Raw genomic sequence first — 23,330 nt, forward strand, 5'->3', positions numbered from 1 at the left:
GCCTTCACCTGACTGAATTGTCCAAGATGAATCATTAACACTGTTCAAGTTTGTGTGTCTTCCTTTGTTCTCTGGTGGTGCTTCGAAAACCGTGCCTTGAATTGTCACCTGAAAGCCAAAATATTGTTCAAGTGACTTAATGAAATGGTGCACTTCGGTTAAGGTCATGTGTCTCTCTGGTGCTGTCACGTGTCCAGGCATGGAGCACTTCTCAAGTCACAGCAAAGAAGAAAGTGTGGGTGATGTTTTTGCAATGAATCAGAAAGGTAAGGGAAAACTCGGTGCCTGCACGCTGGAGGAAGAAGATTATGTGAGAGTGTGATGCAATTAAGACGTCCACTCCACTTTATGATTTCACTCCTCTGACTTCCACCATTTCTCATGTTTCAGTCACTGGTTAGAAAAGCAGCCTCATGGGAGTGAAGAAAGGACAAACAGGAGCCAAGCACTCACAGGTCAGAATGCTAGTGAACGGGTTCACAGAAACATGTTTTGCTTCTTTGCATGGGAAGGCAGCCTTGATGTCACTAAGCTGTTCACTTTACAAATCTTTGCCATTGATTGCCCTTTTAAGGGTATCTCCAGACTTGTAGCAGAAGGAAATTCCTCAGATTCATTGTCTATTTTTTCTGACAACAACAAACCTCTGAGATGGGTTGGGCTAAGAGAGAGTAACTGACCCAAAGTCACCCAGCCAACTTTCATGCTTAAGGTGGGACTAGAACTCACCATCACCTGGTGATTGGCCCAAAGATACCCAGTCAGCTTTCACGCCTAAGGTGGGACTAGAACTCACCATCACCTGGTGATTGGCCCAAAGTCACCCAGCCAGTTTTCATGCCTAAGGTGGGACTAGAACTCACCATCACTTGGTGATTGGCCCAAAGTCACCCAACCAGTTTTCATGCGTAAGGTGAGACTAGAACTCACCATCTCCTGGTTTCTAGGCCAGCACCTTAAATGCTATATCAAGCTGGCTCTCCAGTTTGAAGATTGCTTCAAGGGAAAACAGGATTCTAGTTTGGATCTATCTGCATGATCCTTGTCAGACAGTTTTTGCTTAATTTAATCCATAAATTAATTTAATTTCAAAGATTGAAAGAGAAGGGATGGCATCAATGTGATCTGATCCACCCCTCCCCATTTAAGCCATTTTAGAAAGATGCCTGTACTACTTCCACTTGAGGGTATTAAAATTTAAGAAGAATAGTTCTTTTAAGCAATTGGTTGCAAACCTCTCTGTGTTAAACAGTAGTTGGAATTGTAAAATCAGTTTTTCTTTCTTGATCAGGATGAGTTGTATTTTAATATATTTATGTAATTCATCCTTCTGGGAAGGAGAAACTCAAATCTCACTTAAAAGGAAGTATTACTTCCCTTCATGTTATTATTAACACAGCATAATAGGCATTATTATATCCATTGTTAGGGTTGGTTGAGGTGGCGTGGGTGAATTCTAGTCACAAGCTTTACCCATTAGTCTGAATGTTGAATGCCTCTTTTGATACAAATCAAATGAAGGCAGTGTGGAACACAACAGTTGTTATCTTTCAGGGACATTTGAAACTGCTTTGTTGCAAGTGGTTTATTTTTGCAGAAATTACAGAATGGAAGAATTTACTCAGCTAAAAAAAAAGATCCACAGATCTGGTGCTTGCTTTCCCTTTAGATGTTTATTTGACAGGTTTTATAGCCCACCCAACTAAAAAAAAACCTACATTCATCACAACAATAGAAATAAATCAAAGTTCTGAAAAATTGCACAGTAGGAATAAAAAATCTGCTCTCTCCCTAAAGAGATGCCAGTAAGGTTTAACCTGAATGAAAGCCTGGTGAAATAAAATTTGTCTTCTAGAATCTTCTAAAACTCCTGAGGGAAGGAAGTTCCAAAATGGGTTGAACCATACTGCCTGTCAGTTCCTTTACGTGGCCGTCATTTCATATAACGAGGAAGTCTGAGCTGAACTCTTTGTATTAAATGTTATTTATTTAGAAAATGTATATTGCCGCCTACTCACATATGGCGACTCAAGGTAGCTTACAGGACATAAAAACACAATATAAAAGAAATAAAAATAAAATAAAATAATAACCCCCCCAACCCCCTCATCCTTAAATCAGCCATTTAATGGGCTCCATCCCACTCTGGGTTCCACAGGCCTGCTGGCAAAACTACCTCTTCAGGGCCTTCCGAAGGAGTGTCAGAATGGGGACCAGTCTAATTTCTGGAGAGATAATGTTCCAGGGGGAAGAAGCCACCACAGAGAAGGCCTTTCTTCTGGGTCCTGACAGATGTACCTCCTTAGGACATGGGACCCAAAACATTTCTTGCTTTCCCGCTCTAATGGGTTAGTTAAATGGTTCTCATTTAATTGTCTATGGAGATTCTCATCTTTGGTTGTCCCAAAGGTGCTTTTTCAAGAGGCAACTGAACTTTTCTGTTTTTCTTTGAAGACGTTTCACTTCTCATTGGAAAATCTTCTTCAGCTCTGACTGGATGGCGAGGAATGGAAGGATTTATACTCCTTGCAGAGAGCTGGTCATTTGTATTTTTTTTAGAGAGTCATTGAGGCCACTTGGAGGTTTATCCACATCTTCGAGGTCACCCGAGTGGTGCAAATGGGCCTGGAACCTTCTTGGAATTGCTGAAGAAGACTTCACACCCATTTGCACCACTTGGGTGACCCTGAGGACACGGATAAACCTCCAAATGGACTCAACAACTCTATAAAAAGAATGCAAATGAACAACTGGTTCTCTGTGTGGATGCCACTTCCAGAAGTCCATTCTGGGCCTGTGTAACAAAAAAAATAGCTATCAGTTCTGCCCAAGTGGTGTTGAATCCCCCACTGGTTCAAAGGAAGATCTAGATAAATGGAAAGCAGAAATAGGAGACCTATTTGTTGACCTCCATTGTTAAACCACGATATGTTTGCTTGGATTTCACGTAGTGTGAATCCGGCCTTGTATGGATTGTAAAATCTGATTTGATAGGAGCCAAGATAACCTGCTGCAAATAAAACTACGTTCTGGCTACTCGGTCTTCTGTAGTAGAGTTTCTCAACTTTGGCCACTTTAAGATGGGTGGGAGTCGCAAGGAATCCTGGGATTTGAAGTCCACCCATTTTAAAGTGGCCATGCTTGAGAAACTCTATCTTTTTTCCATAAAACTACATCTGGAACATTTATTTTGCTTCCTTTTAAGAATAACAATGAAGATGAATTATGGAGAGAGGATTTTAGTTATTTTTTTATCATCCCTGATTACATTCTGTAGAGACTGAAATTAATTCTCTTCAACTATAATAACTTACGGCCACAGTTCTATATATACACCTTCTCAGATAGTCTGTTAATCCAACTGTGATTCATTTCTGAAATGAAAAGGAAAAAAAAAACTGAGAAGGTTGCGTATCATTTTTATCTTATAATCAAAGGTAAGAAATCTTCATATGATAAAAATCATGGTGATTACTTCTCCTTTTTTTCCTTTTACATCTAGGTCAGGGGTCTTCAAACTTGGCCCTTTTATGACTTGTGGACTTCAACTCCCAGAATTCCTCAGCCAGGCACGCCATGTTTGAAGACCCCTGATCTAGGTGGAACATAACAGTGATCAATCACATCATGTGGAATGAAACCCATGTTTGTAGCCTGATATTCTGCACAGATAATCCTAGCGGCCGTTCACCAGAAAGAGATCAGCTGATCCTTCAGAGTTACCCCTTGTTAGATTGAACCCCCTCTTATTGTCTTAAAACAGTCACCTCCAAGCTGGTTTTTCCAAAAATATTGGACTTCAGTTGAATAGATCTAAGGAGAAATTTCCTGACAGCGAGAACAATTAATCAGTGGAACCACTTGCCTCCAGAAGTTGTGGGTGCTCCGACACTGGAGGTTTTCGAGAAATGACTGGACATCCATTTGTCTGAAATGACATAGGCTTTCCTGCTTGAGCAGAGGGTTGGACAAGAAGACCTCCAAGGTTCTTTCCAACATTGCTGTTCTGTTATTCTGTATCGCTAGCCGGCATGACTATTGGCTGCAGTGACTACAAATTCTGGGGGTTGAAATAAAATATATCTGGAAACCACCAGCATGGAGAAGGATGCAGTATATTTATGTTATTTATTAAATAGATTTAGACGAGGGGCGTGAGGGCGTAATGGTGAAGACTCTCACCTCCCACTCAGGAGGTTGAGAGTACAATCCTATTCAGTGACAGATGTTTCTCTATCAGGGCACAAAGAGAAAATATCTGCTGTGAACTCCACATAGGCATCGGGAAGGGAATCCGGCCAGTAAATGCAGTATACCTTGGCATCTTCTAGATGCATTTGGTCTAGATCAGAGGTCCCCAACCTTTTGGGCACCAGGGACCGGCTCTGTGGAGAGAGGTTTTTTCTATGGAATGGAGGGTGCATGATTTTGTATCCTGCCTCATCCTGCAGATGGGGCTTTGTTTGTTTGTGAGGCCTGGTTGCTGGCATGCTGCGGCCCGGTACTGGTCCATGGACCAGGGGTTCGGGACCCCTGGTCTAGATCAGTGGTGGGATTCAGCCGGTTTGCACTGGTTCAGTAGAACCTGTAGCTAAATTTTGTTGTTTGGAGAACCGGCTGAACCCATGCTGCTTCTGGAAGTCCATTCTAGACCTTGGAGGCCTGGAGGAGGTCTCCCAGGTGTAGAATGGCCCATCAGAAGTGCGTGGATGTGACTTCCGGAAGTCTGTTCTAGGCCTGGTGAAGGCCTCCCAGGCCTAGAACAGCCTGCCGGAAGTGTGTTGATGTCACTTCCAGAAGTCCGTTCTAGGCCTCGGAGGCCTGGAGGAGGCCTCCCAGGGCTAGAACAGCCCAAAGGAAGTGCATGGATGTCACTTCTGGAAGTCCAGTCTAGACCTCAGAGGCCCAGGCCTGCATCCACGCAGAGAACTGGATGTTTAGGTATTTGAATCCCACCACTGGTCTAGATAACTTTAGAAAGACTACTCAAAACCAATGTGTTGAGCTTTGATTGTATACTCTTGATTCTCCCACATGCTTGATTCTAGGTCTTCTTTGGATGACCTTTATGAGGTCGAAAAAGCAGTGGATTGGTAAAACATAGTATCTTTTGTCTTTTATTGGCCTTTTACTTCAGAAGTGCAGAATGTTCTTGATAAGAGGCCAGATGGTATGAGGTTATAACATCAGAAGGAAAACTTGAATCAATGGCATTTTAGATAAATCTCTTTTTCCCTGCAGCCTGGATATTGTCATTTTACCTGGGTCTCTTTGGAGACATCAAAGTTCTTAAAAGCTAACATTGGTTCCAGATTCCACCAGCACGGTGCCTGCCTTCTCCCTGGAGTCTAGCTCCCAACTTTAAGGCAAAAATGCCTTGAAGTTGTGGTCATCCAGACAACAACAACAACAACAATATGGAGGTATTATTTTCAAAGATCACTTCTCTGTTCAAATCTGAACAGAGTTGAAACTCTAATCCAAAATCCCAAAGATGCTTTTGTTCCACGAGGCAACTGGACTTACTTGTTTTTCTTTGAAAACATTTCGCTTCTCATCCAAGAAGCTTCTTCAGCTCTAATCCTAAATGTTCCCTCAAAAGTGGCTTGTTGGGAGACAGTTCCAAACATGCCAGAAACCTTTAGCTTTCTGCAAAAATTGGTGACGGTGGTGAGCGATCATGGTTTCAGTTGCTGGCGTGTGCCATTATTATTATTATTATTGTTGTTGTTGTTGTTGTTGTCGTTGTCGTTGTGATCATCATCATCATCATTTTAAAGACTCAGCAGGAGGTCGTTCATCCCAAAGTGTACAGCTAAATTTCTGTGGAGATTCTCAGTCATCCAGGTGATAGTTGCTTCGAAGCGATTTATTTTTTCCCCCAAAAGGCAACAAGACTGGAAAGAACAAGGCTCCAAGGCTGGCTTTGGATGTATTAGAATAAGGAAGAATATTAGAATAAGGAAGAAAATACTACTTTAGTAGCAAAGGTGACTTTAGCCTGTCATGTATTTGAGTATGGATGAGATGAAGGCACCAATAAAGGAGAATATTTGCAGCTCGGGGTTGAAATGAAGGGCCCTTGGGGCTTCTCTGAGCTTGGTACTTTTCTTGCAGACGTTTCATGACCCAAAGATCAGGGCTAGTAGAGATACGTGTTTCCTCTCAGTTATATTCTAGTGGAGGGGTCTTCAAACTGGGCCCTTTTATGACTTGTGGACTTCAACTCCCAGAATTCCTCAGCCAGCGTGGCACGCTGGCTGAGGAATTCTGGGAGTTGAAATCCACAAGTCAAATAAAAAGGCCTAGTTTGAAGACCCCTGTTCTAGCAGTTTGCCCAATCAAAGTTGGTGGTCATGGTCTTGGAGATTCAAGACCTCCACTGTCGGAGCGCCCACTACCTCTGGAGGCAAGTCGTCCCACTGATTAACAGTTCTAACCAACGCATCTCTGGTGAGATGCACGTAAAAAAAGGGTAGGGATACCATTGTAGTGTTGTGACTGCCAAGTCACTCTTCAACGGATGATCTGGGGATCAGACTCAAAGGAAACAGCTACTGCCTTGCTGCAAGGCCTAAATCAGATCTATTTTTGAAAAAGGAAGTAGCACAAAGTTAGTTCCGCCTATATATTCTTCTTCTTTTTTTTTGGTTACTGCCGCTGTTGATCGGGTTGCTTTGTGGAAATACTTTCTGACCCCTAGAAACAGTGATCAGACACGGGTGACACACATGGCTGAGATGACGTTTGTTTACAGGAAGAGTGGATGAGAGGAAAAAAAAGGGGAGTCTATCATTAGAATCAAAAGGGGCAAATTTTCAGGAAATCATTTAAGTCAGGGCTGTCTGTTTCCTGTGTTGGGATGGCCTGGCGTCCCGATTCACAAACCGGGAAAAGAACTCCTGTGAGATAACTAAAATTCTTTCCTCGGTGTTATTTCTTTAAGCAGCCTCCCCAGAAGATGGCTTGTTTTTGCCAAATGTTATGGAAAAGGGCCAGGCACATGGATCTGATGACCTTTTTTTGGCACGTTCTTCCAGAGTTGCTGATCTAGTTAGGAATTTTTTCTTACCTAACATCTATTGTTTCTGGTCTGTATTGCACTGGAATTGTGCTCCATTCCTACGAAAGAGATGACACACAGGTTCTCCTCAGCTTATGACCACAATTGAGACTGGAATTTCTGTTGAAAAGCGTCCTTAGGTCAGGTGTGCCTGATTTTATGATCTTTTTTTAACCACGGTTGTTAAGTGACTCATACGGTCATTAAATGAATCCGGCTTTCCCCACTGACTTTGAAGGTCACAAGCTGGCTGGGAAAGTTGCAGATGGTGGTTGCGTGACCACAGAACATTGCAACCCTCATAAATAAATACCAATGGCCATGCACCCAAATTTGGATCCCGTGATTGTGGGGATGCTGATACAACAGTTGTTAAGTGTGAGGGCCAGTTGTGAGTCACTTTTTTTCAGGGCTGTTGAAACCTTGAACCGTCACTAAATGAACGGCTGTAAATCAAGGACTATTTGCCAAGGAGGTTTCCGATTCCTCCGGGCTGGATTATAATTATCAGATTTCCTAGCCAACTATGCTAATTATCTTATCTTGGGTCTGAGTTTATTCCTGCAGGGGCCACAGAGTCCAGCCAACTGCAATAAATTAATTAAATAATTCCTGAAAATGGCCTTCCACATCTTGAACATTTCCAACGAAGGGTCCCATCATCTCTCTGAGCAGCTGATTCAATTGCTTTCCTGCTCTTAGCTTTAGGAAGCTATTTTTCTTCTAAGTTAATTAAGCCCGTTCTTGTAAATCAGGAGTCTTCAAATGTGGCCCTTTTATGACTTGCAGACTTCAACTCCCAGAATTCCTCAGCCAGTGTGCTTCGCTGAGGAATTCTGGGAGTTGAAGTCCACAAGTTATAAAAGGGCCACGTTTGAAGACACTTGTGGTAAATAATAACCATTGTATTGATTGCCCTTGTAAATAGCGTTGGTTAAATCTCTAGCCTGAAGAGGTTAAGTGTATAATTATAATAATTACAGTAACAAGCAAACAAGAAGAAAAAATGGAATAAGGCAAGGAAAGCCAGTTAGTGCTAGGGGTACGTAGTTTGGTTGGGGGACACCAGACAGACCTGCATAGCTTGTTTGTCTGGTGTCCCGCCAGTGCCTGGAAGGAGATGTGAAAAACTTGAAAAATGACAAGGTGACCTTTCCACTTGCCCATTTAGTCTGTTAAGATGCTGAATTTGGTGACGGCGAGTTCTAGTCTTGCCTTAGACCTGAAAGTCGGCTGGGTGACCTTGGGCCAATCACCAGGTAACAGTGTGTTCTAGTCTCACCTTAGGCCTGAAAGCTGGCTAGGTGACTTTCAGCCCATGACCAGGTGACGGTGAGTTCTAGTTTTGCCCTAGGCATGAAAGCTGGTTGGGTGACTCTTAGCCAATCACCAGGTGACTGTGAGTTCTAGTCTCACCTTAGGCATGAAAGCTGGCTAGCTGCCTTTGGGCCAGTTGCTGTCTCTCATATCAACCCACCTCCCAGGATCGTTGTTGTGGGGAAAAATAGGAGGAGGAAGGAGCATTAGATATGTTCGCCACCTTGAGTTGTTTATAAAATAATAAAGGCCGGATTAAAAAAACACAAAACCAAATAAATAAATAAATAAACAATTCACTCATTTGCGCAATCTCAAGGTTGAGGAGGAAAGATGTTTGCCTCTGACCTTGTAGGAAAAGAAGTTTATTCCTGCAGCAGGGTAGGTTTTAGCAAATCGACATGAGGAGAAGCCTATATATACTCTGCAGGAACAGGTGTATTTATTCTCTTTAGTTACTTATTAAGAGAAAAAAAAGATACAAAGCCACCTAGCTTTTTAAGATAGGTAGCAAAGGCCCCTCAAAGAGTCGATAAGCATCTGAGTTACTGATTAACTCTTTCGCAAGATTCTGCAGCGGTAAGAAGATTAATCTGAAACGGAGACCAAAACACAGGGCTGTGCCAAAAAAAAAAAAAAAGGAGGGGGGTTCAAAAGTTTACAGCAAGATGTTGTGCTTCGGGAAGACTTCAGAAGTTTTAGCGTGGGGAAAAATGCAACTCCACTGCCCTCCATGGACTGGAATAATTATGTGAATTCTGCTTTAGCCAGTGTTAGTGCCAGACTGTGACAACAAAATGGGATGGAAACAAGATTAGGAAAAAAACTCAGGCCCGTGGGCTGTTTTTCCTCACCTTAGGTGACAGTTAAGCACTTCTCAAATGAAGGCAAATATATTTGTCCCTGGATAATGCTGCGGGATCCAGTCTGAGTCAATCACTGGGATCACAGATTTATTCTTCCAAGTTTTCAGGCTGATGCTGGAGCCCAACCTCAGGGAACTTATCTCTCTCCAAAATAAGTGCACTGGGCTGTTCTATACGTTGTATTTATATGGTGCCTGGTTGTCTATAGTTTTAGTTGTTAAATAGCCAATTTAGTGGCTATTAAGTCACTGATTGTTGTTTCCTTATGCCATTGTGCCCTCAGCTCCTAAGTACCTGATAATTTGGCGATAAATCAACACTCTTGTCGTCTGACAATGGGGCCAGTTTCCCAAACTTCACTCATTTCTCTGGCTATTTTTGTCCCTGCTCAGCCAACAATCGTAGTAGCCGCAAAATCGAATTCATATCCTTGTTCTTTTTATCTAGGACTAATTTTTCAGAGTTGAAGGAATCTATGTGGACTTCCTTGGCCTTTAAAACAATCAGCTTGGCTTCTCAATCTAGGGACCTTCCCTTTTGCTAAAGTTACCTTCTGTTCACCATCCTGCCTTAATGTTATCACCTGTCTCTGGTTTGATTTTTTTAGCAGAAAAGATGGTTCTTTGACAGCAGACGTTGCTGTCAATCGCATCCAGTCTTATTTGGGAGAGTCCAGGGCCTGTCTAGGCCTTCCTTTGCTTCTCCTCACTGCTATCATAAATAATGGGCAGGGGATCAACAAGTGTGGCTGAATAACAGCACGTGCATAAACATCTGTTTTGCCCTGTGTCAGGCTGTGACAATCTCATATTCTCTGATGTGGATCTGAACAAATAAATGCATTTCATCTCTGTGTTTCCCTCACTGGCAATTGGCTACAACCACAACTCTGGCTTTGTATTAGTAGAACTGATTTACGACTAGTTAATTTAACCATGGTTGACTCAATTTGTGGCCTTTGAACAACGGAAGTGACCCATAAACTAACCAAACAACTAGGTTTCCACCACAAGTTAAAGGAGCGAAATCATAACTGGCAAGCTTGGGGCTCAGGGTGTTGTGTTTAAACCTGGGTTACAAACAGAGCCACACTCTAGTCTGATTTTACATGCCTTCTCTTGGTTGAAGACTCGTCTAGGTGGGAATCAAGTAATTTTCTAACAATAAAGCAACACAGCAGTCAGGGAAAATTCCTGTGTGTGTTTAAGCAGAGACCAGACAGCCAACTGTATCCCTGGATTTAATCTGCATTTAATCTGGACTCTGGCACTGAATCCACTGGGGGATGAAGTGAAAGGCCTAAGCATCCTCTTTGAACAATGATTCTGAGGTGTATGAATTCAGACTTACAATCAGAACTGGGGCCATGCCAATTTCCATTGATAAGCGAGATGATTGTTAATTGACTGGTGCTTGATTTTATGACCTTTTTTTATACATAGCATGGTTGTTAAGTGAATCCCTGCAGCTCTTAAGTGAATTACATGGTTGTTAAACAAATCCCGCTTCCCCCATTGATGTTTGCTTGGACTGGAAGTCATCTGGGAACATTGAAAGTGGTGTTCACGTGACCCCAGCTTACTACAACTGTTGTAAGTACAAGCTGGATGCCAAGTATCCAGATTCAATCACATGACCATGGGATCACGTGACCATGCAATGGTCTTAAGGGTGAGGAACCATCGTAAGCCACTTTTTTCACCGAGACTTCGAACGGTCACTAAACAAATGCTTTTAAGTCGGGAACTGTCCATACAGTAGCATTTGGTAGCTGAGTTCAGAGTAAATCAGTACAGGTAGTCCTCGACTTACGACGACAATTGAGCCCAAAATTTCTGTTAAGTCAGACACTTGTTACATGAGTTTTGCCCCATCTCACGACCTTTCTTGCCACCGTTATTAAGGGAATCCCTGCAGTTGATAAGTTAGTAGCCTGGCTGTTAAGTGAACCTGGCTTCACCATTGACTTTAATAATAATAATAATAATAATAATAATAATAATAATAATAATAATAATAATAATAATAAATAAAAATAAAATAAAGTTGGAAGGGACCTTAGAGGTCATCTAGTCCAACCTCCTGCTCAGGCAGGAAACCCTATACCACGGGTCGGCAACCCGCGGTTCCGGAGCCGCATGCGGCTCTTTGAGCCATCTCCTGCGGCTCCCAGTCGCCCGGTGTGCGCGCACCTCTCAGAACGGGAGGAGGTGTTTGGAGAGCTGCGCGTGCACCTCTCTCGCACCTCCGCCCGAACACCCGTTTGGAGACCTGCTGGTGTTCAGGCGGAGGTGCGGTTTGGAGACCTGCTGGTGCCGGTTTAGAAAGATGCCGCGGCCTACGGCAGCTTTCTAAACTGGCACCAGCAGGTCTCGACACGGGTGTTCGGGCGGAGCTGCGCGTGCACCTCTCCCCGAACACCCGTGTCAAAACCTGCTGGTGTTCGGGTGGAGGTGCGGTTTGGAGACCTGCTGGTGCCGGTTTAGAAAGCTGCCGCGGGTTGCCGACCCGTGGTATTATTATTCTATTCTATTCTATTCTATTCTATTCTATTCTATTCTATTCTATTCTATTCTATTCTATTCTATTCTATTCTATTCTATTCTATTCTATTCTATTGCAGGGAATTTGCCTGGGTGGTGTCCTTCATAGACAACATTGGTGTGATTCTCCTGGGTGGAACATGGCCTCCTTCCAATCAGGAGTTTGCTGTTCTTGCAGCCTCCCTTATTTCTATTTCTTCAATTACATTCCCACCCCGACAAAAAAAAAAAAGAGAGAGAGAAAGAGAGAGAGAGAATTTCTCCCATTAGAGTTTTTCAGATTGAGCAGCTTTCAAACGATGGTACACAAAAATCAAGCAGCCCCCAAAGTAATAATGTGGGAGCCCAAACATTTTCTTAGTATATTGTCGCTTTTCCAACCCTACGATTCTATATTCTAAAGTTAAAATCCAGCAGTTCCAGTTAAGGAATGGGGGCGTGTCTACGTTCTCTCTTCTTCCCAACAACTCTCCTGTTAGGGTGAGAAAGTTACTCAGAGCCAGTGAGGCTCCTTGGCTAAGGCAGGATTAGAACCTTGATCTTCCCACTCCTAGTTTAGCTTATTGCCTCTTTCTGTGTGTTAGCTCAGCTCTGGATGCAAATTGGGCATACAACATTTCCTTTCATCTTGCCCTCTACTCCTGGCAGTATATTTTTACTTCAGTGGCCACCACCGTCAGCTTGCTTCTGTCTGCTTTATGGTGCAGCTCAGTCAATGGAGCTTCTTGATACTACTCACCTCCTAAAATAAGGAGTAAAACCATACACTTGAAACGTGAAAGCTAGAGAGTCAATGAGAATCAACCACAAGAGTATAGTACCCTCTAGTGGCCATGCTAGAGAATGTGGTCTAGCAGTACCCAATAGGCCCTATAGAATAGGGCAGGGGTAGGCAACCTTGGCTCTTTTATGACTCATGGACTTCAACTCCCAGAATTCCTGAGCCAGCCATGCTGAGGGGAAAGGGAGAGGTTTCCAAGCTGAGCCATTCTGGCTCAGGAATTCTGGGAGTTGAAGTCCACGAGTCATAAAAGAGCCAAGGTTGCCTACCCCTGGAATAGGGCAATACTGTTTTGTCATTCTTACCTTTAGAACATAAAAACAATAGGGCTGGAAAGGAACTTAGCATCTTAGAATAACAAGAGTTGGAAGGGACCTTGTAAGATCACCTAGTCCAACCCCCTGCCCATGGCAAGAGATTCTTCACCATTCCAGACAAATGACTGTCCAATCTCTTCTTAAGAATCTGTAATGATGGAGCACCCACAACTTCCAGAGGCAAGCCAGTGCACTGGTTAATTATCCTGTCAGGAAATTTCCCCTTGGTTCCTAGGTCGCATCTTTCTTTAACAAGCTTCCAACCATTATTTCTTGTCCTGCCCTCAGGTACCTTAGAGAATAAGCCAATCCCCTCCTCTTTGTGATAGCCCCTGATGTACTGCAAGACTGTAATAATAATAATAATAATAATAATAATAATAATAATAATAATAATAATAATAATAATAACAACAACAACAACAACAACAACAACAATAATAATAATTTTTGTCAATTTTTCCTACTTCAGTAGTAGTAGTAGTAGTAGTAGTGTTGGAAGGGACCTTGGAGGTCATCTAGTCCAACCCCCTGCTCAGGCAGGAAACTCTATACCATTTCAGACAAATGGCTGGCCAGTCTCTTCTTAAAAACTTCCAGTGTTGGAGCATTCACAGCTTCTGGAGGTAGGTTGTTCCACTGGTTAATTGATCTCACTCTCAGGAAGTTTCTCCTTAGTTCTAGGTTGCTTCTATTCTATTCTATTCTATTCTATTCTATTCTATTCTATTCTATTCTATTCTATTCTATTCTATTCTATTCTATTCTATTCTATTGTTATTCTGCATTCTATTCTATTCTATTCTATTCTATTCTATTCTATTCTATTCTATTCTATTCTATTCTATTCTATTCTATTCTATTCTATTCTATTCTATTCTATTCTATTCTATTCTATTCTTCTAGTTATCCAAGATATGAAGATCATATTCTATTCTATTCTATTCTATTCTATTCTATTCTATTCTATTCTATTCTATTCTATTCTATTCTATTCTATTCTATTCTAAATAAAGAGTCCTATTCTATTCTATTCTATTTTATTCTATTCTATTCTAAATAAAGAGTCCTATTCTATTCTATTCTATTCTATTCTATTCTATTCTATTCTATTCTATTCTATTCCTATTCTATTCTATTCTATTCTATTCTATTCTATTCTATTCTATTCTATTCTATTCTATTCTATTCTATTCTATTCTATTCTAAATAAAGAATTCTATTCTATTCTATTCTATTCTATTCTATTCTATTCTATTCTATTCTATTCTATTCTATTCTATTTTGCCTTTGTCATTTTAAGATGTCTGCAAGAAAGACACCAAGCTCAGGGTACACCAAGGATCCCACCATTCAACCCTTAGGTATGGTTATCTTTGTTATGTACTGGGCTCATTAGTAATACCACGTGGGTTGCTGGAGCAGCTAACGGCTCTCCAGCAACCCAGACTACGAGTCTCCAGTGCTACTATTGGCTATCCCTAGGCGGCAATGGTTGCTTCAAAACTATTGGCTGCCACCTAGGGGCTAGACTATACATTGTGGCTAGTTGCAGCCTTTTCCTCAGTACAGTTTCTGCAAGAAATAAACCATGAGTTTTATTTATTTTTTTATTTTAATTCCATTTATATCCCACCCTTCTCCGAAGACTCAGGGCGGCTTACAAGCTTAGCAATAGCCTTCATTCTATGTATATGCCTGCTTATTATTAGGGCTTTCACACACACCCCAAGCGGCATTATTACAAGGTCAGCTTAATTGCCCCCAACAATCTGGGTCCTCATTTTACCTACCTGGGAAGGATGGAAGGCTGAGTCAACCTTGAGCCTGGTGGGACTCGAACCTGCACTAATTGCAGGCAGCTGGTTTTACTTAAGGAGGCATTAGCCCACTGCTCCACCAAGGCTCTACAGTTTCCCTGTACTCAGTTACCTCGTCTTCATTCCTGCGCCAAAGAACCCACTACACAAAAATCTTCATAAAAAAAGACTCACAGGAACTGGTGTGTGAGGTACAAAAATTTATTTCAAATTCCTTTCTTCATATTGAAAATGTGTGCGATAAATAATATGTCACTGAAAAATAGAGCCTTCATTCAGAAAGTATAATCATAAAAACAGTAGTGTGAGAATTATTATTATTATTATTATTATTATTATTATTATTATTATTATCATCATCATCATCATCATTATTATTATTATTAGTATTAGTATTATTTAAAAAGAAGAAAACAGAGATCTGAAAAAACAGGTGCTCAAAAAATTTGGCTTTTTTTTTTTCAAAATGCAGAGAGAAATAAATACTAAAGAGTTTGCGTTTGGTGAAGAAACATAAGCCAAGCATATGAACTCCACACTTTCATTTTCTGTTTGTTTTATGTCTCTCTTTTTAAAAAGAGAAATGAATGCTAGGTAGAGCAAGGAAGCAGGCTTCAGCAACCTGTTCATAGTAAAGGTTCCCCCGCACATAGTAAAGGTTCCCCCGCACATGCGTGCTAGTCATTTCCAACTCTAGGGGCCTGTGCTCATCTTCGTTTCAAAGCCGAAGAGCCAGCGCTTGTCCGAGGACGTCTCCGTGGTCATGTGGCCGGCATGACTAGACGCCAAAGGTGCACGGAACGCTGTTACCTTCCCATCGGAGTGGTCCCTATTTTTCTACTTGCATTTTTACGTGCTTTCGAACTGCTAGGTTGGCAGAAGCTGGGACGAGTAACAGGCGATCACTCTGCTACGCGGCACTCGGGATTCGACTTGCCAAACTGCCAACCTTCTGATCAACAAGCTCAGCTTCCTAACCCACTGAGCCATCATGTCCCCTAATGAACCTGTTCATACATTGTGCTTAAAAGATGGCTGACATCGCTATGGTAGGGAAAGACTGGCAAAAGCCCTGGGAAAAACACAGAAGGAATAAATCAAGAAACTGAGAGGGAGTCAGTTGGTGGCTTCTCCTAAATTAGCTGAGGACAAGAGGAACCTGGGAAATAATTTCAATAATTTTTGCTTTGCCGGACACCCATCCGCATGGGTGAGCAATGTCCAGCAAAAACCGCAGACAATTTTCAGAGAAAAAGAGGAAGACCAGAGAAAATCTGGTGCCAAACATTTCAGGAAGACATGGAAAACATCAATCATAAATGGAAGGAGGTGGGACATGGTAGCTGCTGATTGAGAACTGTGCAGTATGCTTGTAGCGCAATGTGCTTAGCACAGGACGTGTGTGTGTGTGTGTGTGTGTGTGTGTGTGAGAGAGAGAGAGAGAGAGAGAGAGAGAGACTTTCAAGTTATTGTTGACTCTAAGTGACTCCATGACAATCTGTCCGTAACCTGGTCCTTCAGGTCTTCCAACATGCCCCCATCACATCATGGAGTCCATCCAACTTAATGTTGACCCTGCTCTTCTTCTCTTTCCTTTCAACTTTCCCAGCATTAGACACTTCTCCAGAGAGTTGGGTCTTCACATAATGTGTTTCAAACAGGATAACTTGAGCCTGATCCTTTGAACCTCCATGGAGAACCCCGAGTTGATCTCTTTGATGATCTGTTGATTTGTTTTCTTGGCTCTCCATGGTATCCTCAGACGAGGTCTTCAACACCAACATGCAAGGGAGTCAGTACTCTTTTATTATTCTGTGGACAGCCATGTGTCTGGAATGGCATAGGGTCTCCTGCTTGAGTAGGGGGTTGGACTAGACTAGAGGACCTCCCAAGTCCCTTCTTCTTCTAAATCCGATTTTTGCTTCCTTCGAGAGTCACAGAGAATATGATGGCCTCCATGCATCTAATCTTTGTGGATGTCTGCTTTAAAAAGCTCACTAGGCACGAGGGTTGGAAATTCTGCTTGCAGGGTCTCACACCCCACGTTAAGTGGTCAACTATACAACTTTTGGAATTTGAATGCCACTGTAGGTGTATCAGAATTCTAAAAAGTGCAAGAAGAATTTCCTGCCCTTGTTTAAGTGAGTTTGAATTATTTGAAAGGTTTATTTTGCAGTTTTTTTTCTACTAGGGCTCACTTCTTATAAGTAACTTATAACTGCAAAGATAACCTGCCAATGGATTGGCTTGGGTATATATATAAAGTAAAGGTAAAGTTTCCCCCGCACATGTGTGCTAGTCGTTTCCGACTCTAGGGGCCGGTGCTCATCTCCATTTCAAAGCTGAAGAGCCAGCGCTTGTCCAAGGACGTCTCCCTGGTCATGTGGCCAGCATGACTAGACGCCAAAGGCGCATGGAACGCTGTTACCTTCCCACCGTAGTGGTCCCTATTTTTCTACTTGCATTTTTACGTGCTTTCGAACTGCTAGGTTGGCAGAAGCTGGGACGAATAACAGGCGCTCACTGTTACACGGCACTCGAGATTCGACCCGCCAAACTGCTGACCTTCTGATTGACAAGCTCAGCGTCCTAACCTACCCAGCCACCGCGTCCATATATATATTATATATATATATATATATATATATATATATATATATATATATATATATATATATATATATATATATATATATATATATATATATTCGTAGATTTTCATGGGTGTAGGTATGTAGGTCTTGGCCACGGGTCTTTTCCCGTGTAAGATTGATAGTGTCTTGGCCACTTTTCGACCAGGTCCCACTCGTCATCTTCAGGCTGGTATATATATATTCCTTGATAAGATTAAATATATATGTATGTATGTATGTATATATATATATATATATATATATATATATATATATATATATATATATATATATATATATATATATATATATATATATAAAAAATTCAGAGAAGGGCAACTAAGATGATCAAAGACCTGGAGACTAAAACATACGAAGAACAGCTGTGGGACTTGGGTTTGGCTAGTCTAAAGAAAAGAAGAAATAGGGGAGACATGATAGCAGTGTTCCAGTATTTGAGGGGCTGCCACAAAGTTATTCTCCAAAGCACCAGAAGGAAGGACGAGAAACAATGATTGGAAACTGATCAAAGAGGTAGGCAACCTGGAATTAAGGAGAAACTTCCTGACAGTGAGGACAATCAACCAGTGGAACAGCTTTGCCTCCAGAAATCATGGGTGCTCCATCACTGGAGATTTTTAAGAAGACACTAGACATTCACCTGCCTGAGATGGTATAGGTTCTCCTGCTTGAGCAGGCGGCTGGACTACAAGACCTCCAAGGTCCCTTCCAGCTCCATTCTATTCATATTCACAAGCCCAGAATGTTAGGTGCTTAAATGCACCCCCAAAATTGTTTTTGGCTTAACCGTAGATGGGCTTATCCATAAGTATAGAGAAGAATACTTTTTAAAGTACCCATATATCCTATATGCATATACTTGTGCATAAGCCCATCTGTAGATACTGTAAGCAGTCTCTTGAATTTTTAGCAAAAATATGATGAAAAACATAGGTCAGTGTATCCGCAGATGGGTTTCTATGTGAACATATATGGTAATTAGATCAGGACTGCCATACCACAAATGGCCACTGCGTATTAAAGCTTCCTGTAGCTTGGTTGCCATCTAGTGGTCACTCAAACCTATGCACCTTGGATCCATGGAGCCTCAAGTTTGCAGACAATCCCTGCCACAGTTAGAATTGTATGAAACCCTAAGCAAATGCTATCAGAGAGGCCCCCAGCCCTAAAAGATGGCTTATCACTCAGGATGTAAAACAAGGTGTGTTTTTTCTCAGTCCCACCTGCTGATAAAACAAAATGAAGCTGCAGACTTTTTGCAAAGCAAAGCTGGTGCTTCTGCCACTGAGCAATCTCAGTTGATTTAACCAGACTTAAAAGTGTTCAGAGCAAGGATTGGTTAACCCCACTCTGGTTAAAGTTGCTGAGAAGTAACCAGAGATCTGCTCTGGTATCTTTAAGCAAGTTCCTTCATCTGCAGAAACCTGACCTCAGATCTGTTTTGTGGGATGGATACTGTCCAGGGAATGCCTCCAGGATGAGGGTGTTAAAAGCAGAAGAGCATAAACAGGGAGTGGGTCGGCAACGTCATTTGAGTTCGTAGCAGGCAGATAAGACAGGAGAGCTTTTACAATTTGGGAGTTAAATCCTGCATGGAATGAATAAAGACTCATCTGGGGTTTACCAGGAATCAAAAAATGGAAACAGAAAGCTTTTCATGAAAGAAACTGCCCAGGACGCTCAGAGTGCTTAAAAACAAACAATTCTGAGCAATGCATTTATTTTTTTGAATTGCCATTTCTTAAACATAAAAGACCGCTCCTGGATCTTGATGCTGAAAAATACGCATTGATGTTGCAAACGGTAGGAACAGAGGAAGTGAACTTTGGAAGGAAAACCCCTGGGAGGGGAGGTATGTGTCTGGCTGGGGACTGTCCCCATGACATAAAGGTAAAGGTAAAGGTTCCACCGCACATGTGTGCTAGTCGTTTCCAACTCTAGGGGCCGGTGCTCATCTCCGTTTCAAAGCTGAAGAGCCAGCACTTGTCCGAGGACGTCTCCGTGGTCATGTGGCCGGCATGACTAGATGCCAAAGGCGCACGGAACGCTGTTACCTTCCCACCGTAGTGGTCCCTATTTTTCTACTTGCATTTTTACGTGCTTTCGAACTGCTAGGTTGGCAGAAGCTGGGACGAGTAACAGGCGCTCACTCTGTTACACAGCAGTCAGGATTCGACCCACCAAACTGCCGACCTTCTGATTGACAAGCTCAGCGTCCTAACCCACTGAGCCACTGCGTCCCTACCCCCATGACATAGCTCCCATTGAATTATCTGGATGGCCCCTTTGACAAACAAGGCTGGCTTTCCAAAGCTGTATTCAATCCTCAACAGTCCAGTCCTTCTGATGCTTGGACCACCAGTAATTAATAGAAGAAAATTTCATAGATCAGGATTGAATTGTGGGGTTGGTGGCTTTCTCGCAGACATTTCATTACCCAACTAGGTAACATCGTAAGTGCTAGACTCCCCCTCTCTTCTATTCATATTCACAAGCCCAGAATGTTAGGTGCTTAAATGCACCCCCAAAATTGTTTTCGGCTTAACCGTAGATGGGCTTATCCATAAGTATAGAGAAGAATATATGAAATGCCTGCGAGAAAGCAACCAAGGATCCCAGAGATCAAACTCTCTTGTGACTTTCTACGATTGGAGTTCCTGTTGTAATTTTGGGCCCTGTGGCTTCTATGCTGCGGGGGCAGTTTTAATGCCCCCCCCAGTCACTCTTGAAAGAAGGGTGGCTGAATAAACCATTTAAATAAATAAACAGTGTAATGGCAGGAGTTGAGGGCTGATAGCTCGGCAATTAGATTCAAGGTAATGGTGTTTAAAGCCCTACATGGCAGGGGTCCGGAGTACCTTAGGGAACACCTGCTGCCGGCATCAACTTCCCTCCGCCCTGTGCGTTCCCACAGAGAGGGCCTCCTCAGGGTGCCACCGGTCAGAGAATGTCGATTGGTGGCCCCCAGGGGGAGGGCCTTCTCTGTGGGCGCCCCAGAACTATGGAACCAGCTACCAGTTGAGCTCCGGACGGCGCCCGATCTTCGCTCCTTTCGCCGCGATCTAAAAACATACCGTACTTGTTCGAACAAGCCGGCCTGGCCTGAGGGGGAATTGGGGGTTTTTTTATTATTATTTTATTGGGGTTTTTATTATGTATTAATTGTTTTTTTTTACGGGCATGTATTTAATTACTTTTTAACTTTTGTAATTTTGTGTTTTATTCTTGCCTTGTACACCGCCCTGAGTCCTTCGGGAGAATGGCGGTATAGAAATATTAATAAATTAATTAATTAATTAATTAATTAAAGACGCTGAGCTTGTCAGCTGACAGCCCAGGTTTGATATCCGAGCACTGCACAACAGGGTGAGCTCCTGTCCCACGCTGCAGCTCCTGCCCATCTAGCAATTAGAAACCATGCAAATGTGAGTAGATAAACAGGTACTTCCCACCAAAAGGTAACAGTGTTCCATGTACCTTGGTGTATAATAATAATAATAATAATAATAATAATAATAATAACAATAATAATAACAACAACAACAACAACAATAATAATAATAATAATAATAATAATAATAATAATAATAATAATAATAATAATAAAGTTGGAAGGGACTTTGGAGGTCATCTAGTCCAACCCCTGCTCAGGCAGGAAACCCTATATCATTTCAAACAAATGGCTGTCCAGTCTCTTCTTGAAAACCTCCAGTGTTGGAGCATTCACAACTTCTGGAGGCAGGTTGTTCCACTGGTTAATTTTTCTAGCTGTCAAAAAATTTCGCCTTAGTTCTAGGTTGCTTCTCTCTTTGGTTAGTTTCCATCCGTTGCTTCTAGTCCTGCCTTCAGGTGCTTTGGAGAATAGCTTGACTCCCTCTTCTTTGTGGCAACCCCTGAGATATTGGAAGACTGCTATCATGTCCCCCATCGTCCTTCTCTTCATTAAACTAGATATAGCCAATTCCAGCAACTGTTCCTTATATGTTTTAGTCTCCAGTTCCCTAATCATCTTTTTTGCTCTTCTCTGTACTCTTTCTAGAGTCTCAACATCTTTTTTACATTGTGGTGACCAAAACTGGATGCAGTATTCCAGGTGTGGCCTTACCAAGGCATTGTAAAGTGGTATTAGTACTTCACGTGATCTTGATTCTATCCCTCTGTTAATGCAGCCTAGCACTGTGTTGGCTTTTTTGGAAGCTGCAGCACACTGCTGGCTCATATTTAAGTGACTGTCCATTAGGACTTCAAGATCCCTCTCACAGTTACTACTATTGAGCAAGGTGCATCCTATACAAAAAGTTTAAAAAAAGTTAAAAAAAAAAAGTCAAACTGCCGCCCTGCGGGGCGGATGCATAATAGCAAAACCGCATCCACCCCATTGCCGGCAATGGCAAAAAAGCCGCGATACGCCACGATATGTGATGTTGCAAGTTTGACCTATACTATGCTGCCACATGGAAAAGGTCTTCAGACAATGCTGGCTCTCTCAGCTAGGAAACGGAGATGAGCATCGGTCCCTAGAGTCGGACATGGCTGGCAGGAGACAGGAGCTTGTAGGGCAAAATATCTGGAGGGCATCAAATTTTCCGCTCTTGTAAAAGCTTTGTCTGTTTAATTTTTAATGTAAGGGGGGGGGAAAGGCTAATGGGAGGAAATGTAGCAGAGGCTGACCAAACGATCAGTAAAATCAAATTACAATCAACTGATTGTTCAGATGGATGAAATCAGACACTGCAGCAATTTGTTCCCTCCCCTTTGCATAACAGGGAGTATTGATCCAACACTAGGCTTTCAAAAGCATTAGGCACAGAGAAGGAATCTTATTGATCGGTGGCAGTTAATCAGGATCGTATATTCAGAAAGACTCGACTGCTGAGTTATCAGACACAGCTTTGGAAAGCAAGGAACAAGAAACCTTTTGCCTTTCTGCATGAATCTCCCACTCTAGGGAAAGCCACAGGCCTTGTAGTTGGATAACCACGGAAAGAAGAGATTGAGTTTAAATAGCCTTTGGACCCACCAAGGCTGTTTTTCATTATTAGACACTGCTGGTTTTTGTACACTTGACAATAGTAAGGGAGTTTTGCTTTATTGTACAGCGAGGGCTGTATTAGTCCACAATGGCAATTTTTTTTAAAAAAAAATAAAAACATAAAAAACATAAAAACCAGGAAGTAACTTTTCTGACTATCCAGTTTTACTAAAAAGCCTTTGGTGAGATGCCACTCACGAAAGCTTATGCCTTTTTAAAAAAATAATAATAATGGTTAGTGAAAATAAATAAATAAAAAGTGTTACAAGACTTCTGATTTCTGGGGATGATGAGAACAGATGTTAAACTTGCTAAGTAAATTGGAGACACTTTTTAAAAAGAGGTCCAGTATGGTATGAAGTGGATCACTTGCTTTGGCCCAAGGATAATTATCCCATTGCCCTCTGCATTCACACTGTGTTGATGGATATTAGCCAAGGAGAGAAGCAACCTAGAACGAAGAAGAAGAAGAAGAAATTTCCTAACAGTGACAGCAATCAATCAGTGGAACATCTTTTGCTTTCATAAGTTGTCAGCACTCTGTCACTGGAAGCCTTCCCAAAGAGAATTTGTCTGAAATGGTATTGGGTTTCCTGCCTGAGCAGGGGGTTGGACTAGAAGACCTCTAAGGTCCCTTCCAACTCTGTTATTCTATGTTCTATGTTGATGAAGCCAGAATACTGTTTATTTTAAACCTTTTTTTTCAGTTTAATAATAGCCACCCAGAGCTGTCCTTATGAAAACCAGCCTGCTGATCCTATGATAGTTATCTACCTTTCATTCAAAGATCTACATTTGGGTGGGTGGATGCTGGTAGCAGACCACAGAAAGGAAATGAACATTAAATAAAGAGCCACCCCTGGTTACAAACTTCTTCCTGTTTACCTCTCCCCAGCAGCTGGCCGGATCTCAGCACTGTTCTTATTTAAAGTTCAAC

At 42.0% G+C, this 23,330-nt stretch overlaps 1 protein-coding gene across 3 annotated transcripts in view; it reads right to left on the reverse strand.

The window, feature by feature from the left end:
* Positions 1-1,710: 1,710 nt before the first annotated feature.
* Positions 1,711-23,330, reverse strand: part of ST3GAL1 (ST3 beta-galactoside alpha-2,3-sialyltransferase 1) — a 134,503-nt gene continuing 112,883 nt past the window's right edge. Inside the window, exons 10-11 of one of the 3 annotated variants that reach the window (XR_014492174.1) lie at positions 3,315-3,374; positions 1,711-2,794 (exon numbers count right to left, since the gene is read on the reverse strand). The gene's annotated coding sequence lies outside the window, so the exon portion shown is untranslated. Of the gene's footprint in view, positions 2,795-3,314; positions 3,375-8,858; positions 9,165-23,330 lie in introns of those variants that run through there. The other 2 variants (XR_014492173.1, XR_014492175.1) reach the window with 2 other exon arrangements.

Source organism: Vipera ursinii (genome assembly GCF_947247035.1).
Source record: "Vipera ursinii genome assembly, chromosome: 3".
NCBI classification, from domain to species: domain Eukaryota; kingdom Metazoa; phylum Chordata; class Lepidosauria; order Squamata; family Viperidae; genus Vipera; species Vipera ursinii.